Here is a 21,589-nt window from a genome sequence, read left to right on the forward strand (position 1 = left end):
GACTGCTTTGCCAGATACAGAGTCACCACCTAAATATTTTGTTTTTGGAGAATTTAGGAAACCCTGACTCGTTGCCTAAGGCCACGTGTCCGTCATCACCAAAGTTGCCTCGGCTTGGGAACTTGGGTACGATTGGGGAAGGTCAGCTATGAGCACCCCCGCTCGCCCGATCAAAGATCGGCCTCTATTAACTATGATATCGAGTTTTGAAAATATTATGTGCTCTTATTCCGATTATTAGCCTAGAATTACTATGTGATGCACACAGCATACAAATATAGACTAGATTGCCTAAGTTGGAACAAAGCATCGTACATCCGTTTGTTTTGAAAATGGATTGAATTTTGCTACTCGCAAGTAGGCTAAAACACGGGTTTCGATGAATTATTCTAACTCAAGTAACCCAACCTTCACCCACAGGCATTCAGGCAGTTATATCACATAAGCAGTTAGCCTCATAGTAAGCATGCTATCATGGCAGTCACTCACACACATGCAAGGATGCTAAAGCATAAACACTCACCGAGTACTCCGAGCCAAAACAGAAACTAGTTAGTAATAAATACATGATCCTAGTTCATGTTAAGATGGCTAATGCAACACATGCAAGATGCAACTAAGATAGGCTCGGCTCTTCTAAGATGGCATGTGAGATGCACAGATAACATGTATTCAACTCGGAATTGAAATACAATGCAGTTAGTATGATGCGCCGAGCCCGGTGCATGCAAGACAAATGAGTGAATGCAAACATGCGAGCATAAGTATACTAATTGAAACGTGCCCTAATCTAACCATCATAAGCTGGTAAATAAAAGGGAGAAAGATGTGGGGTTGGAAGACATACATCACACACACACACACTTATTACAACATTGCCCTCACTCGGAGGGTCCGAAATAATAATACAGGCCGAATAATGAATTAACTATCCTAGCTAATTAATTATTACAAAACTTCTAATTAATTAACAAATTAATTACAAAAAAAAAAGCCTAAATATGAAACTAAAGAGACCGCCGCAGCTCTCCCTCGGAATACGTGGATGATGCATGCTTGACTCGCCTTGCTCAGAAACCCGGTACCATGCCACTGTTGCCTCTGTTTACACTGCCTTACTCCTCTGAAAATTATGAAAGTTTCTAGGACCCTTCTGAATAACTCCCTGAGTGTTGTGGGATGCTACCGGCCATTATAGAGCATTACCGGCCATGAGAATGTGGCCATCGGCCAAAAATTGAACCACCGGCTGGACTTTGGTAGCCGGTCGGCACTGTAAGTGGCCGGCCGGCCATTCCTTCCTACAGAACCCTGTTTTGACAGCAGCAGAGGACAGACAGTCCATGGCAAGGAAATTTCAAAGCAATGTATGCATGGCCACACTCCCTATCATGTTATGGACTCAAGGGAGTATGGCCCTTGGTCCTCGGGCCACCAATCACGCATCTCGATGCATGATGGCCAAAGGCATCAAGTTTGCCAATCAATGTAAATGAATGCAACAAAACGAATGAATGCTTCATGCCCTATCATGTTGAGATCAAGGGCATCGGCGACCGAGGACTGAGACGTGTTTCGTCACTTTGAGTACGAACACACCTCACTCCTCGTGTTTGGTTTGACACCCCAAACCAAACACAATGCTATGTATGTATGCTATATGCAATGTGAAGTAATGCAACTAATGCAATGCAATATAAGCATGCTAAGCTAATGCAACATGACACAACCTAACCATGCAAGCCAAACTAATGCAATATGAACATGTCAAGCATACAACGAGACTATGTAATGCAACTAGCTAAACAACATGCAAACATGCAAACATGATACAATGTAGCATGCAACCAATGTAATGTAACATGTCAATCATGCAATTTATATACAAGGATGGACTTAAACTGAAATGGGAGGCCTCAGCCATGCCCCAAAACAATGGCCAAACATACTAAAAATGATGGACAAATGCTCATGCAAACACGCACACCAATGGGCCTAAAACTAAGGCATAAAAGGGAGCATTCCATTACAACTATCATGACCACACATGGCATGGATTATGTAACCAAAAACAGAGTTTTAGTGCGTCAAAATACACCCCAAAATCCACATGAATGGCATCCCAAATGACTTAAACAAAAGGCATGCACTATGACCTATTTCAAGGCACAAAAGGACGACTCTTCAAAGCATGAAAGGGATGATGAATGCAAGCATGCAAGCATGGATTATGGACTAAAATAGCATGGGAAATGACTCCAAATCACTGAAATAGCCTAAATAAAGCATGATAATGACTCACACACCCGAAGCTAACAAGCTAGAATGCAAATAAGCTATACAAATCATGGCAAGCATGGCCAAATCAGTACCCAACAGACCTTAAGCATGGCAAAATAATGCTAAAACCTTCTTGGAACCAAACCAAAATCATGCTAGAATGTCATCTCATAACATAATACATATTAGACCAAAACATGAGATTACAAGGAAAGCATATAATGCATGAAATGGACCATTAATCCGACCAAAAACAGTGATATAATATGACCAAATAATATCCAAAAACCTCTGAAATGGAGCAAAAAACAACTAAGCATGCATGCTACCCTTGTGAGCCAAAAAAATGAACAAATGAGAGACCAAGGGAGAGGGGTGTCCCTCCCCTATGCAAGACTTCAAGACCCCTTCACCACCACTGAAAATCCACTGGATTTCAGTGGTGAGAAGGCCAATACGCAAAAGGTTCCAAAGCTCAACAAAAGAAGGCACAAAAGGGGGCCAAACAAGGCCTAAGAGGGGGAGGTCGACCCCAAACACAAAAGAGACCTTAATGAAAGATCTTAAGCATGCAAATACAAGACTTTTTTTAGTTATACACAAAGCTTAAATCAGTATGCAAGATGATTTAAAAACTAGTGCAAGAATGGGGAATATAAAGCAACTATACTCACCCTTAAAGAACACCTGAAGAACAGCAAGTCCAGCCCCTTTTTCTGATCAAAACCAACCCAAAACCTCCAAGAACAATCTCTCAACACCTCAAGAACTGAAGTATGGTGTAATACTATGTGTCCTAGTGCAAAACTAAGAACAAAACACACTTTTGAACTCTCAAACACACACAAATGAAGAGAGAGAGTGGTTTATACATCAGATATATATGTATTATCTCTGGTTTTGCTGAACCTCTTCAAAGGAAGAGGAAGATCCTCTTATATAGAGCAAGATAAAGGCTTGAAGCTTCTAAGGGAAGCTAAACAAAAGGGTCAAGGGGGTCAAGCTTCTCAAGGAAGCTAACCCAAAGGTCCAACCTTCTTGAGGAAGCTAAGACAAAGGGTCAAGCTTCCTCAAGAAGCTTGAGCAAAGGGTCCAAGCTTCTTGAGGAAGCTAGGACCAAAAGGGTGCAAAGGGTGCAAAGGGTGCAATTCCTCCATACAAATGGAGGACAAATCCGTGCACTTCAGCTGGCACAGCTGGCATGCATAATACCTGAAAAAGGCAAAAAGGTGGTACCAGCCAGAAAAGGAGTCCATCGGCCAAATAAATGGTCGGCCGACCACACAAAGTGCCGACCGGCCATCACCAATGGCCGGTGGCAAGAAGACACGGCCGGTGGCCTCAAGCCATGGCCGGTGAGGCGTAGGGATGGCCAACAAGCCATTCTCTACCTTCCAAAGCAAAAACCAACAAGTGTTTGGTCCAACCAAGCACAAGACAACCGAGTTGAAAGATCCTGAGGCAAGGCGCGTAGCCGAGACCTCCGAGAACTCAAAACGAACACGAACATGGATGATCACCGAGTATTCAAACGGTGACGTCCAAGTCTTGAGGACGGTCAAAAATGGGGTGTCTACATCCGTCATCACCAAAGTTGCCTCGGCTCGGGAACTTAGGTACGAGAGGGGAAGGTCTTGAAATGAGCACCCCCGCTCGCCCGATCAAAGATCGACCTCTACTAATCATGATATGATGTTTTATAAACCTCATGTGTTCTTATTCCGGTTATTAGCTAACTTTACTATGTGACGCACACAAGCAAGTATAGACTAGTCGCAAGACTTTGAACAATTCAACTCATGTTTGTTTTTGAAAATGGTTTGAATTTGCCACCCCCAAGTGGGCTTAAAAATGCAGATTTGCCACCAAATATAGTGGGCTTAAAACATGATTTGCCACTTCGCAAAGTGGACTTAAAACTCACACTCATTAAATTGTTCTATTTCAAACAAAAAAGCTTTCATCCATAGGCATTCATGCAGTTAAGAATTTAAGCACATAGCCTCATGACAATCATGCAAACACATGGCAACATGACAATCACACTCATGCAAATATGCTAAAGCGTAAAAGCTTACCGAGTATTCCAAGCCAAAACAAAAAACTAGTTAAAAAAATGCATGATCCTAACTATACAAGATGCCTAATGCAACACATGCAATAATGCAATAAAATAGGCTTGGCTACCTAATCATGGTATTTGCAACACTTTGATAGCATGCCTTGAAATACGTATTCAAAGAAGTATTGAAATTACAATGCAGTTTGAATGACACGCCAAGCCTCGATGCATGCAAGACAAATGAATGGATGCAAACATGCAAGCATAAGGTATGCTAATCGAAATATGTCCCTAATCTAACCATCGAAAGCGGTTAAATAAAAGGAAGAAAGACGCAGGGTTGGAAGATATGCACACACCCACACACACTCATTACAACATTACGCCCTCGCGGAGGAGGGTCCGAATAAATAAGAGCTAAGCCACTCTAAGCTAAGCTAGGCTAACTAATCTAATTAAACTAATTAGACTAATTATTACAAATCAAATGAATAACTAGCAAACTAATTACTAATTATTACAGCACTTTAACTAATTAGCAACTAATTAATTAAATTACAACACAAATGTATATAAACTAATCATGCAAAATATTTCAATTACACTGCCTTAGCTCTGCCTCGGGAAATGGAGGATGCATGCACTCGATTTTCGCCTCGAAAAGCCACCGTTTTGCTCTTGAGAGGCTTTGTTTGCAGGGTTGACCACACTCTAGAATCTTTCTACTCCACCTTACCAAAAACTTGCTGAGGATTGCACCAACGGCCTGCCGGCCATGAATGGTTGTTGCTGGCCCTCTGCCGGCCAAAAGAATGCCTTGCCGACCAGAAATGGGGCATTACCGGCCATGGAAGACGCACGGTCGGCCACTGATGCTCCGGGTCACCACACTGTAACAAAGCACAAAAAGAGCAAAAGAAAGGTTTTTCCAAGGGTATGTTTATACTGTACCCCTCCTTATCATCTCAAAACCTCAAAGGAGTGGCACTCTTGAATCCAAAACCACCAATCAAGCAATTTCATTGCATGATGGCCAAAGATCCAAGTTGTACAATTTCAATAAATGCACAAATATGACTCAAAGGACCACCACCCTATCATGCATGATCAAGGGCAATGGAGACCAAGGAGATTGACTTATTTCATCACTTTGAGTATGAAATGCTCCAATCTTCCTTGTATTCAATATAACATCCGATTGAACACATGCAATGCAACACAGGATGCTTATCTTGCTCAAGTTTGACTTATCACTTTTGTTTACTCATTTTACATTACCAATTAATTCTTTAATCGATTAAGTCCAAGGTGAGTGTCCTCTAATGAGAGAGGTGTCAACCACAAGATGACTTAAGGCAAGAGAGAGGTCATGTTGTTGGTTAGTAGAAACCCTCAAAAGAGGATTGAAACTATTAAGCACGAACCTCAATCTTAAGCTTAAACACAACCCTAAGGCTAACCAACCCTCAAAGCAAATGAAAAAGTGAAGACATGGGGGAGGTTGCAGGCTATTAACTCAAAAGAAAGATGATCAAAGCATTGAAACAACTAACTAGTGAAGGAAATCGTACTACAGTTGTGCAATACAAGCCTCAACTGAATTAACCAGCCCAAAATAGAGCCTAAATAGGTCAAAATAGTGGCAAAAACATGCTGAGATTAAGCTACAAAATACTAGAAAAATAGGCTAACACATGAAGCTAACTAGGCATGAAAGTTAGACACAAGGAGGGGAGGGTAACTTCTCCAATTTTGGAACTCAAAACAAAGTTTTTACCACTGAAAAACCTCTGAATTTCAGTGGTTAAAATGCCAAAAGAGTTGGTTTGAAAGTGAGGAAAAGATGGCACAAAAGCTTAACAAGCAAAGAGACAAGAAGGTGGACCACCCCCAAACTCGAAATAGCCTCAAACCACCATTTTTAAGCCTCAAAAATAGAGGTTTTTGTAGTTGAAAACCAGGCCAAAAACAATACAAAAAGACAGCAAAAACAAGTATGAAAAACAAACTTAAAGGGTAAACGTTATACCTCTCGAAGCCAAGCACGTTTTAGGCACAAATGAGGCACCAAATCAAGCTAAAATCACCTTCTCAAGCTCAAAGAAGGTCCCAAGGAATCTCAGCCCAAAGATTAGCAACTTTGGTTAAGGGTTGATAGGCAAACTTGAAGTGTATCTCTACTTGTATGCACAAAAGGGCAAGAGAGAAAGAATTCTAGAGAGAGAGAGGATTGTAGAGAGAGACGCTCCCAAATCTTTTCAACCTTAAAATGTTCTAACCTTTAAAACAATAGATAATGGCCTCTATATATAGACAAACAAGAGCTCGGGTCGAAAATATCCCAAAATGGACAGCTGGAAGAGCTGGAAGACAAATATCTGCAGAAATCTGACTTTTTGCACCAAAGGCCGGCAAGCCATCATTGATGGCCGGCAAAGGTCCATTTCTGGCCGAAAAGGCACACTCTTGGACGGCACATGGCTGGAAAAGGCCATTCATGGCCAGCACATGGCCAGAAAAGCCCATCCATGGCCAGCAACCTCCACATCTGGTTGGCCAGAAAAATCTGCTTTTTGGGCTCAACTTCAAATGGGCATATCTCCTTCATATGGACTCATTTTTAGGTCATTATTGAGCCTAAATTGTAGCCCCAAAAGTCTTATTTCCAATGGTGGAAGCCTCACATCAACATTACAAGGGAAAAAAAAGATATGCCTCTTTTAGTGAAGACTGCTCAGTTTCGGTCCTACCTGAATTCATGCCGAACTTCTCCTCAACTAGTTTTCTTCTCTCCTCTCCCATTTTCTTCAACTCCAAACCCATAAATAAGGTGTTTTGAAGATTTTTTCAAAGAGTTCACCTCTCTTCCATTTATTTTCACGTTGTCCTTGCTCAGTTTACTGAAAAGCACAACATTTAACGAAATGTGAGCCTCGGAACGTAGAATCATTTTTCAAAAATATTTTGAAAAAGAGGGTTCTAAGGTCTAAAACAAATTTGAGTCAAAAGGCTTTGGTCCAAAAAGGGGTGTGAGGTTGGGATTTGAAGCTCTTCTTGCTAAAGAAATCGAACCTTTGCACTGTACAACTTTCATCACCAAGTAAACAATCAGTAGTGCCCAAGTCTTAAGGGCGGTCATAAATGGGGTGTCTACAGCAGTTCATTATAAAACCAAGCAAAACAATCCTTGTATTGTTTCAGGACAATTAGCAACTGGTTCCTGTCATTAGGATTTAACCAAGCACTAATATAGATAGGTTGTTATGCTGAAAATTCACCTAGGTTGACTTCTTCCAAGTGGTCTTGCACTTGGGCACTCACTGATGCTTCCCCCTTGACTTCTTTTATCTTCGAAGCACTCCTCTCATCTAGTTCTATCTTTATCCTTGCTAGTTCAACATCCTTACTTTCTTCTTCGTAGACAAAATCTGTCCACAAAGCCTCTTCTTCCTATATTTCCTGGACTTTTATTTCAATGTCCAATGCACAGTACTTTCCAAGAGTCAAAAGTTTGGCCTTTTGTTGCTCCAGATTACAACCAATCATCATGGCCTTTCTTTCTTTTTCCTACACTTTCTAGACTATTGACTCTACGTAAAATGCCAAAGTTGATTAAAGCCAATGGTCTGGCTTCTTAGTCTTGATCTTTTTGCCTACAACCAAGCATCATTGTCATTTTTGGTGATGAACTCTTCATCAGTACTCTCTTGTACTAGATTCTTCAGGTGTGCTACTTTCTCATCAGCTGTTACTTTGGCTGTTCCATCAGACTTCCTCAGCACACTAAGTGAGACCACCCTTTTAATATATAGCTTGGCTTCTGTAAAATCAGTATAAGCAATAAAGGGTTGTTGATCTGCATTGATCTCCTCTGTCTCCCCATTGTATAGTGCTATCATCATTTTCTGATGTAAAGAGGAAGGCACACATTTGTTGGTGTGGATCCAATCTCTGCCAAGCAAAACATTATACTTGGCATTGTTTTCTATAACAAAGAATGTCGTCATGCAATTTCTGGTTCCCACACTTAGGTGGATGGGGAGAATGCCCTGAGCCATTTGCTTATCCCTAGCAAAACCAGTAATGGTTGTTCTTGTTACGATCAACCTAGGGTTTCTTTTCCCCAAGTTCTTCAAAGAGGACCTCGGAAGCATGTTCACTGCTGCCCCATTGTCCACTAACACCCTATTCATTTGTATCCCATCGAAGTAAGTCTTGATATAAGGGGCTTAACGTGCTGGGTCATAGATATTGTATGGTACTCGAAGGGGTATGAAAAGTTAATGCTCACCTCCTCACTTTCTTCATCAGTTTCCATTGGCCTCGCCACTTCTGACTCATCTTGAACCATGTTTGCCTGTGAATCTTCACTAGAAACTGGAATGGGGTCATCTTTCTGACCTTCTTGGTTTCCCTCCTCTGCTTGGAATTCTTGCGGTAGGACATAAACCATATTTATTGGCACTCGAGGGAATGAGCCAAACTGTACCACTGGCTGCGATTGCTCTCCTTCCATATATGTCTGCTTTAAAGCTTGGGAAGCATCCTTCATACTGCACTCTGGTACCTCAGTGCTGGTGGGTTCCTTCGAAGCAATTCGTTTGTGATCTGCTCCTGTTGGCTTTTCAATAGGAAGGTTTGTTCAGCCATAAAGGCTTCGAACATTTCATCTTTAGTCAATTCCTTCTCTTGGCCTGGTTCAACTTCTCCTTCTATCTCATTATCACTTTCCATTAATGCCTTTTCAAGACTTGCTGGGCTAGAGCTTTCTTTGGCCTTCAATTCAACATGAACTTTGGCCAACTATTCTCTATTGGCACCCTCTTTGATTTTAGGAGCAGGCCTTGAACCTTCTCCTTCTTGTCTTTCACCTTTTGACTGTGTCGAAGAGGTACTTTCTCCACTTTCTTTTAGGTCCCTCTGATACTGGGTGTACCTTCGCTGGATCTTCTTCCTTTAGGACTTGGAAATTACGGGAACCATTCTGGTTCTCTTGCTTTTCGGTTTTTGAGCAGAACCCAATTACTTAGAGCCACCAAAAGAGGTTTATTATCCTTCATTTGTCTCCGAAAGTCTTGCTTTGTGTAGGTATTACTTTAGGTTTTCTCTCCATGACAAACCAATCTAGAACCTGAGGAACCCATGAACCCACTGCTCTAGCTACTGGGCCTACTACCCTGTCTTTGAAACTGGCTTCAAAGCAATTCTTGGAGGCCAATCACCAACCCTGGTTCTTTGTCTTGAGCCAAATTCAGGTTTTCCTTCATGCTAATTGCCTACCCTGTAATAATTAGGTGGCCTGGTTTCATATAAGGGTCTCTTTCCCTTTGATTGCATCCTGGTGTCTGGTGGGCCAACCACAGATGAATGCTGTGTAGGACCAGTTGGATATGGCCTTCTGCTGTAGGTGCTAGCTGGTTTTCAATCTTTTTGCATATCCTTGTAATACTGCTTCCCATCAATTGGGAGCCCTTTCAATCATTTGCAACTCATCCTGCACCTAGGGCACATCCTCTGCACTACAGCTGTTTTAAGGAAGTCATCATCTAATGTTTCCTCCCTAGAGCCACCCCTTTGGCTTGCAGAGCTTTGCCCACTAGCTAGTGAGCTTCTTATGTCCTTCTTGAAGGTAGCCTGGCTAGCCGCATGCATCTACACAGTGATTTCCTCTAATTCCTTCAATGAGAGATTTTGGAAATCTAGGATGCCAACATTGGCTGCAGCCTCCCTAATCTCTGGAAACAGGTTGGCGTTAATTCCCATGGCTTTCTCGGTGGTCTTGGTTGGAAACTTTAGCCTTCCCTTCCGAATTTGTTCTTGGATCCTGTCTCGAAAAATAATGCAGTTTTTAGTTGAGTGGGACTAAGAATTGTGCCACTTGCAGTACATTTTCCCTTTAAGTTCTTCAAGATTGGGGGATCTTTACTCCCTTTGGTAATTTTAGGAAATGGGCTGCAAGCAAATAATCAAAAATGTCGTCTGGTTTTATTATGACAAAAAAGTACTTTCTATGAAGGTCTTTCTTTTTAAACTACTGGTCTATTGTAGTGTCTTGCTGAATCAATGCTTCACATGTCATAAGTTCTTTTCCTATGATCTTTGTTGTATCGATTTCATAGTTAGGATCCCTATAATAGGTTTTATAGAATGCATTGTTTCAATCTTGTTCTTTTCTAGCAAGGTTTCATAACTGGAAACTTTACAGGTTAATTCTACTAAGTCTCAAAATTCAGTTGTATCAAACTTCTTTCAAAGTCTAAATTCCAACCCATTTTGAGCCAATCTTACAAATTCAGGCTCAGGTAGCATGACCCTACATTTGTTTCGTGCCTTTCTAAATCTGGTAATAAATTGAGCAGCCTTCTCATCAGACCTTTGGCTCAATCTTGCCAAGTCTGCCATAGAAACCTCAGGCTCTGTTTGAAAAAATTGGGCATAAAATACTTCCTCCATTTGTTGCTAGGTTTAGATAGAGCCAGGTGTAAAGTTTATATACCATACAAAAGCTGCCCCAATTAGAGAGTTTGGAAAAAGTCTCAGTTTTATATAATCATTATTAGTGAACTCACTACACTAGCCTGTAAACCTAGCAATGTGTTCCACTATTGACTGGTTTCCATTTTCATAAAAAGGACAAAGTCTGGTATTCTAAACCCCCTTGGATATTCATGTACCCTATCTGCCCATTCTGGGTAAGATTTTCTGTACACTGGAGTCTGAACCCCCGCAGCCACAGGTCCATACATTTCTTTAACAATATCAGCAATTTGGTCCCTAGGAACCGTATTTTGTGCTAGTTGGACCACTACTGGACGAACAAACACAAGGTTTAGAGGAATTCCATGTGCCTGAGGGCCTCTTGGTGCATATATAGGTACATTCAAGACTGGCTATCCTTGTTGTATTGGTTGCTGTTGAAGGTATGGCTGACCTCTCGAAATCTGTAATAAGAAAGGCCCTACGAAAGGTGCTATAGGAAGAGGAACATATGTTGCTTCTCTTCCAACTGCAGGAAATCCTTCCAACCCCCGGGTGCAAATTCGAACACAAGATTAGTGAAACCCTATGTGCTAGATATGGCTTCAAACATAGGATTTGAAAACATACTCATGTCATTCCTTTGTGCTAGCCTAGATCCACCAATTTGTATGGTTTTGCTGGTGGGCAATGGTATATTTTGATTTGCTAGTGGTCTCGAAGGAGCTTCATACCATGACTGAGTCACATGTGATGACCTCTCATGATTTTGATTACTAGTTTATCCATTATTTTGCATAAGTTGTTTATCTCAAGCCAATCTATGCTGAAGGGAATTCACGTTTTCTTCAACCTGTTTTACAACAGTTGGTTGATGAGAGTTCATTCGATCCAAAAAGGATGTTGCCCATCTTTCTATTGTATACATTAGTTGATATCCTATAGCATCTACTAAACCTCCCCATGGATTCATTGGTTGGGTAGAAGGGACAATTGAAGGTCCAATTTCATGGCCCTGTCCAGGATGTTGGACATGTGTTGGGAAGTGCTAGTTTGTTCGACCATTTGTGGAGGATCTGATGAGATAGTTCCATCCATAAGATGTGACATTACAGTATCCTCTGGGTTAGGTACTTCTACCTCTCCTTCCACACCCTCTTCCAGGTGTTTATTTTCTTCTCTTGCTCTACGTCTAGCCATTTTTAATAGTCCTACTAGGCTTGCCAAAAATATATGTTGACTTTTTTTGGCTTTCAAAGGTTAATTGTGTAAATTAGAGGGTGCCAACAAGGATCAATAAGTCCTTACAGAATTTTAATTTCCAACCAATTATTAAACGATTGTATTGAAGTTCTTTCAACATCAATGAAGAGGACTTGTACTGGTGGCTTTTTAGGAGAAAATTATAAATGATCACAGATGCAATATAGTTCAGAAACTGAATTTCATTGAGTAAATAGGAACTTACAATGAAATGACCCAGCCTTGAAAAGGTTTACAGCAGCGACTATTTGAAACTACTCCTAGAAAATGAAGTGCAGTACAGGAATTGAAAAACTGGAAATGTAAAACTAGAAAGAAAATATAAAGTAAACAACTGGTTTCTAGATCTGAGTCAGGGTTCTCTTCTGTTGGCATTCTTTTCTATTTATAATCTCCAATGGTAACCGTCGAAGTGGACTTTTAACCATTGAAATGTCCTTCCATGATCATTGGTTATGTCCCTAAACAATCTGCTTCCACGATGCCTTCTTTGCAGTTGGGCTTCCCTCTTGAATTTGAATTTGAATTTGAATTGTGAATAACCGTTAGGCCACATCACCTCGCGCCTTCTAACTACTTCTATGCGACACAGACCCACCATTACCAATATGAACTGCCACGTGTCTGTCGCTGATTGGAGACTTGCATTAACTCCCTAAATTACCCTTTACGAGCCACGTGTTAAGCTGCGATTGGCCTGTACAAAATATATAGCCAACAAATATATTACCTGTAATAAATTTATGAATAGTGAAAGTAAAAATATGTATAAAGATAAATAAAGTGGTGAAAATGAATATTAAGTATAACCGCAATTAAATTATAAATGTATTTTATAATTATAATTAGAATAAATAGGGATAGAATGGCACAGGAGAACAAAATCCGTCTCGCCTCATTTGCTCATTCAGAACGGGAAAAAAAATTATATGAAGCTGGATGATAGGCACAAAAGCAGAGTGTAACGTGAAAAATAATCATCAAAATTTTTCCCGCCTCACTTGGAACGGAAAAAGTTTGTAGGAAGCAAGATCATAAATATAAAGGCAGAGAACAAAGGAAAAAATTATCAATTCACCTGACAATATTATTGTCAAGGAAAATGTTACAAATCTTAAAAATTCATCAAAATTTCTACAATAAGCCTAAGAACACAAACATCAAATACAGAATGGAACACATATATCTTATTGGGATGCGTCTCACATGTAGGTCCCACATCATATAGGACCCACCTCATATGAAACATATATGTCTTATTCTGTTTAGTGTCTATGTTTTTAGTATTACTCAAATTTCTATTAAATATCTCACATTGAATATTAAGTGTTCAGTATTATTATATTAAAATAATTAAATTATAAATATATTTATAATTATAATGAGAACAAATACGGGATAGAATGCGACAAGAGAACAAAATCCGTCTTGCCTCACTTGATCATTGAAAACGGAAAAAATTCGTATCAAGTGCGATGATAAATACAAAGGCAGAGTGGAACAAGAAAAATTGTCATCAAAATTCGTCCCACCTCACTTGCTCATCAGGAATAGGAAAAATTCGTACAAAGAGGGATGATAAATACAAAGCGATGTGGAAAGAAAAAAATTGTCAATCCACCTACACTACAAGAAAAGTGGCCTTATGAGACGGAACTTTTTGCGACGGCACATTTGCCGTCGCAAAAAATGACTTTTTGCGACGGCACAACTTGCCGTCTCAAAAAATGTGACTTTTTGAGACGGCACAACTTGCCGTTGCAAAAAATGTGACTTTTGGAGACGGCACAACTTCTCGTCTCAAAAAATGTGACTTTTTGAGACGGCACAACTTGCCGTTGCAAAAAATGTGACTTTTGGAGACGGCACAACTTCTCGTCTCAAAAAATGTGACTTTTTGAGACGGCACAACTTCCCGTCGCAAAAAATAGAGTATTTGCAACGGTAGAAATTGCTATCGCAAAAAAAAAAAAAGAAAGAGTATTTGCGATTGTACCAGCTGCAGTCGCAAAAAAAAAAAAAAAAAAAGAGTTTTTTGCGATTGGAATACATACTGTTGCAAAATATATATATATATATATATTGTGGCTTTAAGACGGCTTCATATATATATATATAGTCATAAAATGGTTTAAATAAATGCAACGGTATTTTTCTGTTACAAAAAAAAATAAAAAAATAAAAATGACATCGTCGTACTCTTTTGAACATTTCTCTTTTTACCCATTTTTTCATCTTTCTATCTCTCTGTCTCTGTCTCTCTCTCGCTCATAACTCTTCTTTGTCTGTCTGTCTGTCTCTTTCTCTATGTGTCTCTGTCTCTGTCTCTCTTGTCTCTCTCTCTCTCACTCATCACTCTTCTTTGTCTGTCTGTCTCTTTCTTTCTCTCTATGTCTCTGTCTCTCTTCTCTTTCTCTCTCTTACTTATCACTCATCACTCTTTTTTGTCTGTTTGTCTGTCTGTCTGTCTGTCTCTTTCTCTCTGTGTCTCTCGTCCATCTTTCTTCTCTTTATCTCTCTCATCTCTCTTCTCTCTCTGTCTCTCTTCTCTTTATCTCTCTCGCTCTCTCGCTCATCTCTCTCTGTCTCTCTCTCGTTTATCTCTTTTCGCTCTTTCTCTCTCTCTCTCTCTCTCTCTCTCTCTCTCTTCATCCTTTTTTTCATCTTCCCTTCTCTCTCTCACTCATCACTCTTATCTGTCTGTCTGTCTATCTATCTCTCTCTCTCTCTCTGTCTCTCACTCATCTACTTCTTCTCTCATCTCTTTTCTCTCTCTGTCTCTTTCGCTCGTCTCTCTTCTCTTTATCTCTCTCGCTCATCTCTCATCTCTCATCTCTCATCTCTCTATCTCTCTCGCACTTTTAGCGACCACTTTGTCTCTTTCTAGCTTATCACTTTGTCTCTCTCTCTCTCTCTCTCTCTCTCCTCTATCTGTCTCTTACTTATTTCTCTCTCTCACTACCCATCTCCTCTACCACCTTCACCATTACTACAAACGCCATTCCACCACCACCACCACTACTTCCACTGTCGCCACTTCACCTCTACGACTACTATTACTACTACCATCACCACCACTCCACTACCACCACTACCACTACTGCCACTACTACTATCATTACCTCTCTTTCACCCCTGCCACGCCATTTACACTATCACTATCACAACTTCACCACTAATCTCTTTCGCCATCACCATCACCATCACCACCACCACCACCATCATCTCTTATCCACAACCTTCACCACTACTACCGCTCCATTTCCTCTACCACAAAAAATTAGTTCATGATTTTTAATAACAAAAAAAAATAGGCCGCAGAAAAATGTTTTTCATTAACTATAGAAAATTAACTTTTATTTTAGTAGAAAATATTTTTCATTAAAATATTACCCCTACTTCTACCAAATAAAAAATAATAATATTTTTTTAATTAAAATAAAAATGAAACAAATAAATTTTCAATCTTAGTAACTAAAAAAAAAGATAAATTTTTTTTTAAAAATTCATTAACTACAAAAAAATAAATATTTTAACAAAAAATAAAATTTTTTGATGACGGCAACCCCCGTCGCAAAAAAAAAAAAAAAAAAAAAAGAATTAAAAGACATTATTTTGTTATTTAAATTTCATTTGTGACTAAAAAAAATATTTTTTATTCCCACCCTTTTTTTTTCCCATTCCCGCTCCCTTCTCCCCCTTTTTTTCCCATTCCCCCCCCCTGAACAAAAAATCCCCAATCTCTTCTTACCCTCTCTCTCTCTCTCTCTCTCTCTCTCTCTTGCGCGCGCGCGCGCGCAATCGTCGGCGAGCGGCGTCAGAGCAGCCCTGTTATGAGGCCGACTCGTCACTCGATTGTTTGCGAGGCTGCTCCGAATAAGAAGGTCAATTCGGCTGCTAAGAGAGCTCGTCAACCAGAGAAAAGGCGTGTCTACAACAAAGCTCGGAAATCCGAGGTCAAGACTCGGATGAAGAAGGTATTTTATTTGTGGGTTTGCTTGTTTCTTAATTGTAGACTAAAGTGGTATTTGATTATGTTGAGTTTTACAGGGTTATTTCAGCTTTGAATTCATGTTTAGGCTTCTTGATGATAATGTATTGAATTTGCTTTTGTGTGTGTGTGTGCGTGTGTGTTTTTTTGGGGGGGGCGCTTGGGGAAGTAGATTATTGGGGGTTTTGGCTCATTTGCTTTATGCAATTAGAGTGATTGAATAATTGTGCATTTGTTATAATGATGAATTGTAGTTTTGGTGGCTTTCCTTTTGCTAAAAACTTGGATCTTGAATTTGTTATAAGGGGAAGGAAAAGTAAAGGGAAAAGAAAGGAAAAGGAAATGAAATGAGAGAAGCTAATTTCTTACTTTTGTTTGGTTGGTTGAGAAAATTACAAGAAATTGAATAAGCATTTGTTTGAAAATCCTTTTTTTATTTTTTATTTTTTTTTTAATTTTTAAATTTTATTGCTCGATTAGCTCAGATCCCCTTCTTACATTGCTCGATTAACTCAGATCTAGCTCTGTTTTTCACTTTCCATACCTTTTTTTTTCTGCTAAATATGTATATGCTCTCTCTCAGTGTACGTTTCAATGTTGCTTTATGTTGTTATATGGTTTTGGACAAGGGTGTTTCGTTGCCCTTTTGCTTCAATGTCTTGCTTTATCTTCTAAACTCTGATGATATTTTGGTGTTGCCAGGATTTAGTTTAATTAGCTTTGAAGAGCATATTTCTTTATCCATTAGTGTTGTTGTTCCTATGTTAGCATTTTAGCCAAATCTGCTAATGCATGAACATCTTTATTGTATTTAGAAGTGTGTAGTTAATTGATTAGACAGTGGCATTTTATAACTTATGGGATTGAACCCTATATCTAACAGAATGGATAATTCAATATTTAGTTGGAAAAATGAAAGTCGAACTAATAATCTTTCATATTTATCAAATGGATTTAATTGATTTTTACTTAATGCATTTAATTTTTAGTATTGAATTAGGTTATAAAATATTAGCTCAGTTGACATTTGACTCTGGTACTGCTCTCTCTCTCTCTATATATATATATATATCTATAGTGTTGATTCATTCAATATCTTATATATCCTGTTCATATCTTGATTCATTCAATTTATAGTGTTGAAAACACAATAAATAGGGGACATTAATTTTGTTAGTGTTTTTTTTTTTTTTTCTTTTAATTTGAATTGTTAAATTTACATTTAGTGTTTTGTGAAGGCTGGAGATTGAAAACTTTTGTTATCTTTCTTCTTGTTAGAGTTTAAAACATCAAAAGAAATGGAAGTAAGATCCAAATTATACCAAATCATGGTATGACACAGGTGCAAAAATTTGTCAGGCTGAAAAGTTTAGGAAGGGTGCTTGTGAAAAGTAAGTGAAAGTTGCTTTCTTTCTCTTTCTTTCTATGTATGGTACATGCATGTGTTCTCTATTCTTTTCATTAATTTTCGCAATGGCTAGTCATTGACACGAAGATGTAATCAATATAGATTTTAGTTGTAGAAGAGTTTCATGTAATTTGCTTGTTTCAGTACCAAGGTTTAAACTATGTAATCTGCTTGTTTCTTGTGTCCATTTTGTCTTTGTAGTTCATTATATCTATTTTGCTTGTCAATTTATTCAAAGTGATACACTGAAAGTGCAGTATTTGAGCTAATTAATAGCTGAAATATGGTTTATGTGTTTTGAATTTTCAGTCCAGACCTCTGCTAAATTGTGGGGGAGGAGGAACTTGTGGGACATGCATTGTAGAGGTGAGTTATTGATTTCGAATTTATTATTACTAACCAAGCAGAGTCCTAATCATAATTCTTAAAAAAAAATAGCACAAAAAAGTAAATGTGTTGCCAAGTAAGATGAATTTGAAACACATTGATTTTTCTGCGCATGTTTCTATAAAGTTGTGCATGTAGCATTATTACTTATAAAAATGATGTTATTATCACTGACATCATTTGGGTATAGCTTCATAATTGTTGGTGCAATCTCACGTGGAAGGTTAAGAAATGTGACAATGCATCACCTGTGTTGTGATGGTTTTTTATTTTTTATATTCTAAAGATTTTTTCTTTTTTTGTCTTTGTTAGGTCGTTGAAGGGAAGGAGCTACTAAACCCTCGAACAGACAAAGAGAAGGAAAAACTTAAAAGGGTATTTAACAGATCATTTGCAGTCATCTAAATATACCACTAAAAATATATAAAATAAAAAAAAAAATCTTTAATTCTACGAGTCTGTGATGCTTGTGTTAGTTTACTTGGTTCAACAAAAAACGTGTCTAATGTTTGTGCTAATTGTACACAACTAATTGCAGAATCCAAAAAATTGGAGGCTTGCTTGTCAGTCTACGGTTGGAAAACCAGATTCGAGAGGCTTGGTTTGTAGTTCATCGTCTTCCATTTTTAATGAATTATTTGATTTTAAAACTTTAGTTTAAAGTGTATCTTATTTATTTTCTAAGCAAAAAAGATTTTCAAAATTTCACTGGATATTATTATAATTATTTTTATTTTATTTTAAATATAATTGTTGTTTTTGTTCTGCAGGTTGTAATCCAACAACTACCTAAATGGAAAGGGCATGAATGGAATTATAATAAAGAACCTCCTTCAGAATCAGAACCCTGAGATTCATTCATTCATTCTTTTAATTAATGTACTTTCTTTTGTTTTACTAACTATATACTTAAATTTATGTAAATCTTCCTTTTAAAGAAAATGCACACTAACTAAATCGTTGTTTTCTTTTGCATCGGTTATTCTGTCATCGCAAATGGTATTTGCAGTAGCTTAAAAGTGGACAAACAAAAATGTTAAACACAAAAATCACTTTTTTTGGGCAGTTCTCTTGTCGCCAAAGTTCTTCAATATTCCATTATTTCTCATCAATTTTAAGGTATTTTGGTAATGTATATATAGGGACGGAATCCGAATTTCATCATCGGAAAGGCAAAAAAAAATAAAAAATTATTATACCATATACACAAGCATATATATCTATCTAATATGATATATAAATTATTTTTTATTTTATTTTATTATTATTTTTTTGAGACGGCAGCCTACTCACCATCTCAAATAGGGGTTTTTTGCGACGGCAGTAATGCTGTCGCAAAAGATAGGGCATTTGGTTGAAAATGATGACTTTTAGCGACGGTGTAATTTGCCGTCGCCAATAGTACTTTAGTGACGGCAACAAGTGTTGTCTCAAATAATCCTTTAGCGACGGTACTTGTGCCGTCGCAAATACCCCTTTTAGCGATGGCAAAACAATGCCGTCTCAAAAAAAAGTCAGATTTTCACGCGTTAATGGCGACGGCATTTTTCCGTCGCAAAAAGGCTTCTTTGCCGTCGCAAACCAAAGGCGACGGCGTCATACCGTCGCTAAAGCCCTTTTGCAACCCCCTCTGTTGCGACCCCCCACGTGTCGTCGCAAAAGGCCACTTATCGTCGCAAAAAACCTTTTGAGACGGCGTTTTAGGTATTTGCGACGGCATTTTACCGTCGCAAAAAATCAATTTTTTTTGTAGTGCTAACAATACCATCAATGAAAATGTTATAGATCCTAAAAGATTGACTAAAATTTCTACAATAAGTCCAAGAATATAAATAATACAAAATTAGACATATATATCTAACATGGGTTGGGTTTTATATGTAGATCCCACGTCATATGAGATCCATCTTATGTGAGACATATATGTTTTATTATGTGTTTAGTGCCTATATGCTCAACATTACTAAAATTTTTATTAGATATATTATATAAGTGTAGAACCCATTGCCATGTATAACCTACTCTATTCGAGATTTTTAGTAAAAATTTTGATCAAATCTTTTAAGTTTTATAGCATTATTCACTATCAAGGGTATTCAAATAATTGCTCCATTATTTACAATGAGTAATGCTAGAGACTCTAAATATTCTACCAAAAGTTTTACCAAATGTCTCACATGGGTGTGGGACCCACACAATGTAAGTCCCATGTGGGTCACAGACCCATATGAGACATTTGGTAAAACTTTTGGTAAAATTTTTGAGACCTCTAGCATTTTTAATTTACAATACAACCCATTAAAACAACGTTTCATGCCATCATTAAAACAACATTTCATGTCATAATTCAAAATATAAAAGAGAAAAGTATAAAAGCCAAAAGAAAAGAAAAGAAAGTACTCCCCCCACCCTTGACTCTCTCTCTCTCTCTCTCTCTACCAACTCTCACGTTACTACTACTACCCAACAGCAGCACAAACCATATAACTCTCTTCCTTGGCATCACTGGTGGCTACAACATTCCTTGTCATCACACTCTCTCTCTCTTCATCACCCAAAACGGTGTCGTAAAAGTAGCCGAAGCAACATGGTGCGTGGCGAGGAGTGACGCCAGCCACCAGGCTCTACAGACGGCTCTGGACTACGCTTGCGGCTTCGGAGCAGACTGCGGGCCGATTCAGTCACCTGGGCTTTGTTTCCTTCCTAACACCGTTCAAGCTCACGCTTCCTATGCCTTCAATAGCTATTACCAGCGCCAAGCCAATGCCCCTGGCAGCTGCGACTTCGCCGGCTCCGCCACCATTGCCAAAACGGACCCCAGTCTGTCCTCCTCCTCCTCCTCTCCTCTCTCTCTCTCTCTCTCTCTCTACATACACTTTCTCTCTATATATATTTATTTTTAATATGAGTATGCTTATTATTTGATTTCTTTTTTTTCTTTTTTTTTAAGGTTATGGATCTTGTGTTTATCCATCGTCTCCAAGGTATGATACATTTATTATTCTTCTTTGACTCATTTTCTTTCTTTTACCTTGCTTTTATTTTATTTTTTTTATTTTGACTATAAAAATTGTGTTTAGTTGAAAATTTTGAAAAAAAAAAAAATGAAGAAGAAAAAAGTATTTGAAATTATATAATATGTAAATATATCTTATTTACATTTTATTTTATTTTATTTTTTTTCATTTCAAATTTCAACCACGCAGAAGTCTAAAACATTTATGAAATGTATAAATGCTCTGCGTTATTCTTGCTTTTCATTTATTATCTTTCCTTTTTATTGCAATTGCATCTAAAGAGTACAATGGTTTACTAAGACTTTGGTTTTGGAATGTCTTAAATAAGTGTAATTTTTAATTTTTTATAAAAAGAGAAAAATAGAGAGGAGATATTGATTGATATGACCTAAAAAAAAATAAAAAAATAAAAAGATGGACTAAAATATGTTATGCCAAATCACCCCTAAATGTATGTATCTCTATATATAATTATACGTTTGGTTTTCAAAATATGAAATTGACCATCATAATCCGTTAAAGTTATCACCAGTTTCATATTCAAATTGACCAATTATTTTTTAAATAATTCTATATTAATAATGTTAAATGTACAAAAATTAAATACAGAAAGAAATATAGATTTTTCACAAATAGTAAGTCTTACATGTGGATCCTGAACTCCCCTCCTTTTATAAGATACTAGGGTATGCCCGTGCCTGAAG

The 21,589-nt window shown here is 38.1% G+C and overlaps 1 long non-coding RNA gene across 1 annotated transcript; it reads left to right on the forward strand.

Moving 5' to 3' along the window:
• Positions 1–17,709: 17,709 nt before the first annotated feature.
• Positions 17,710–18,481, forward strand: LOC145794649 (uncharacterized). Its single transcript, XR_014334581.1, has 3 exons — positions 17,710–17,847; positions 18,181–18,243; positions 18,407–18,481. It is a non-coding gene; the product is annotated as an uncharacterized LOC145794649 (long non-coding RNA).
• Positions 18,482–21,589: the final 3,108 nt, after the last annotated feature.

The sequence above is a fragment of the Camellia sinensis genome, chromosome 7 (genome assembly GCF_055761805.1).
Source record: "Camellia sinensis isolate YWXY chromosome 7, ASM5576180v1, whole genome shotgun sequence".
In the NCBI taxonomy this organism is placed as follows: domain Eukaryota; kingdom Viridiplantae; phylum Streptophyta; class Magnoliopsida; order Ericales; family Theaceae; genus Camellia; species Camellia sinensis.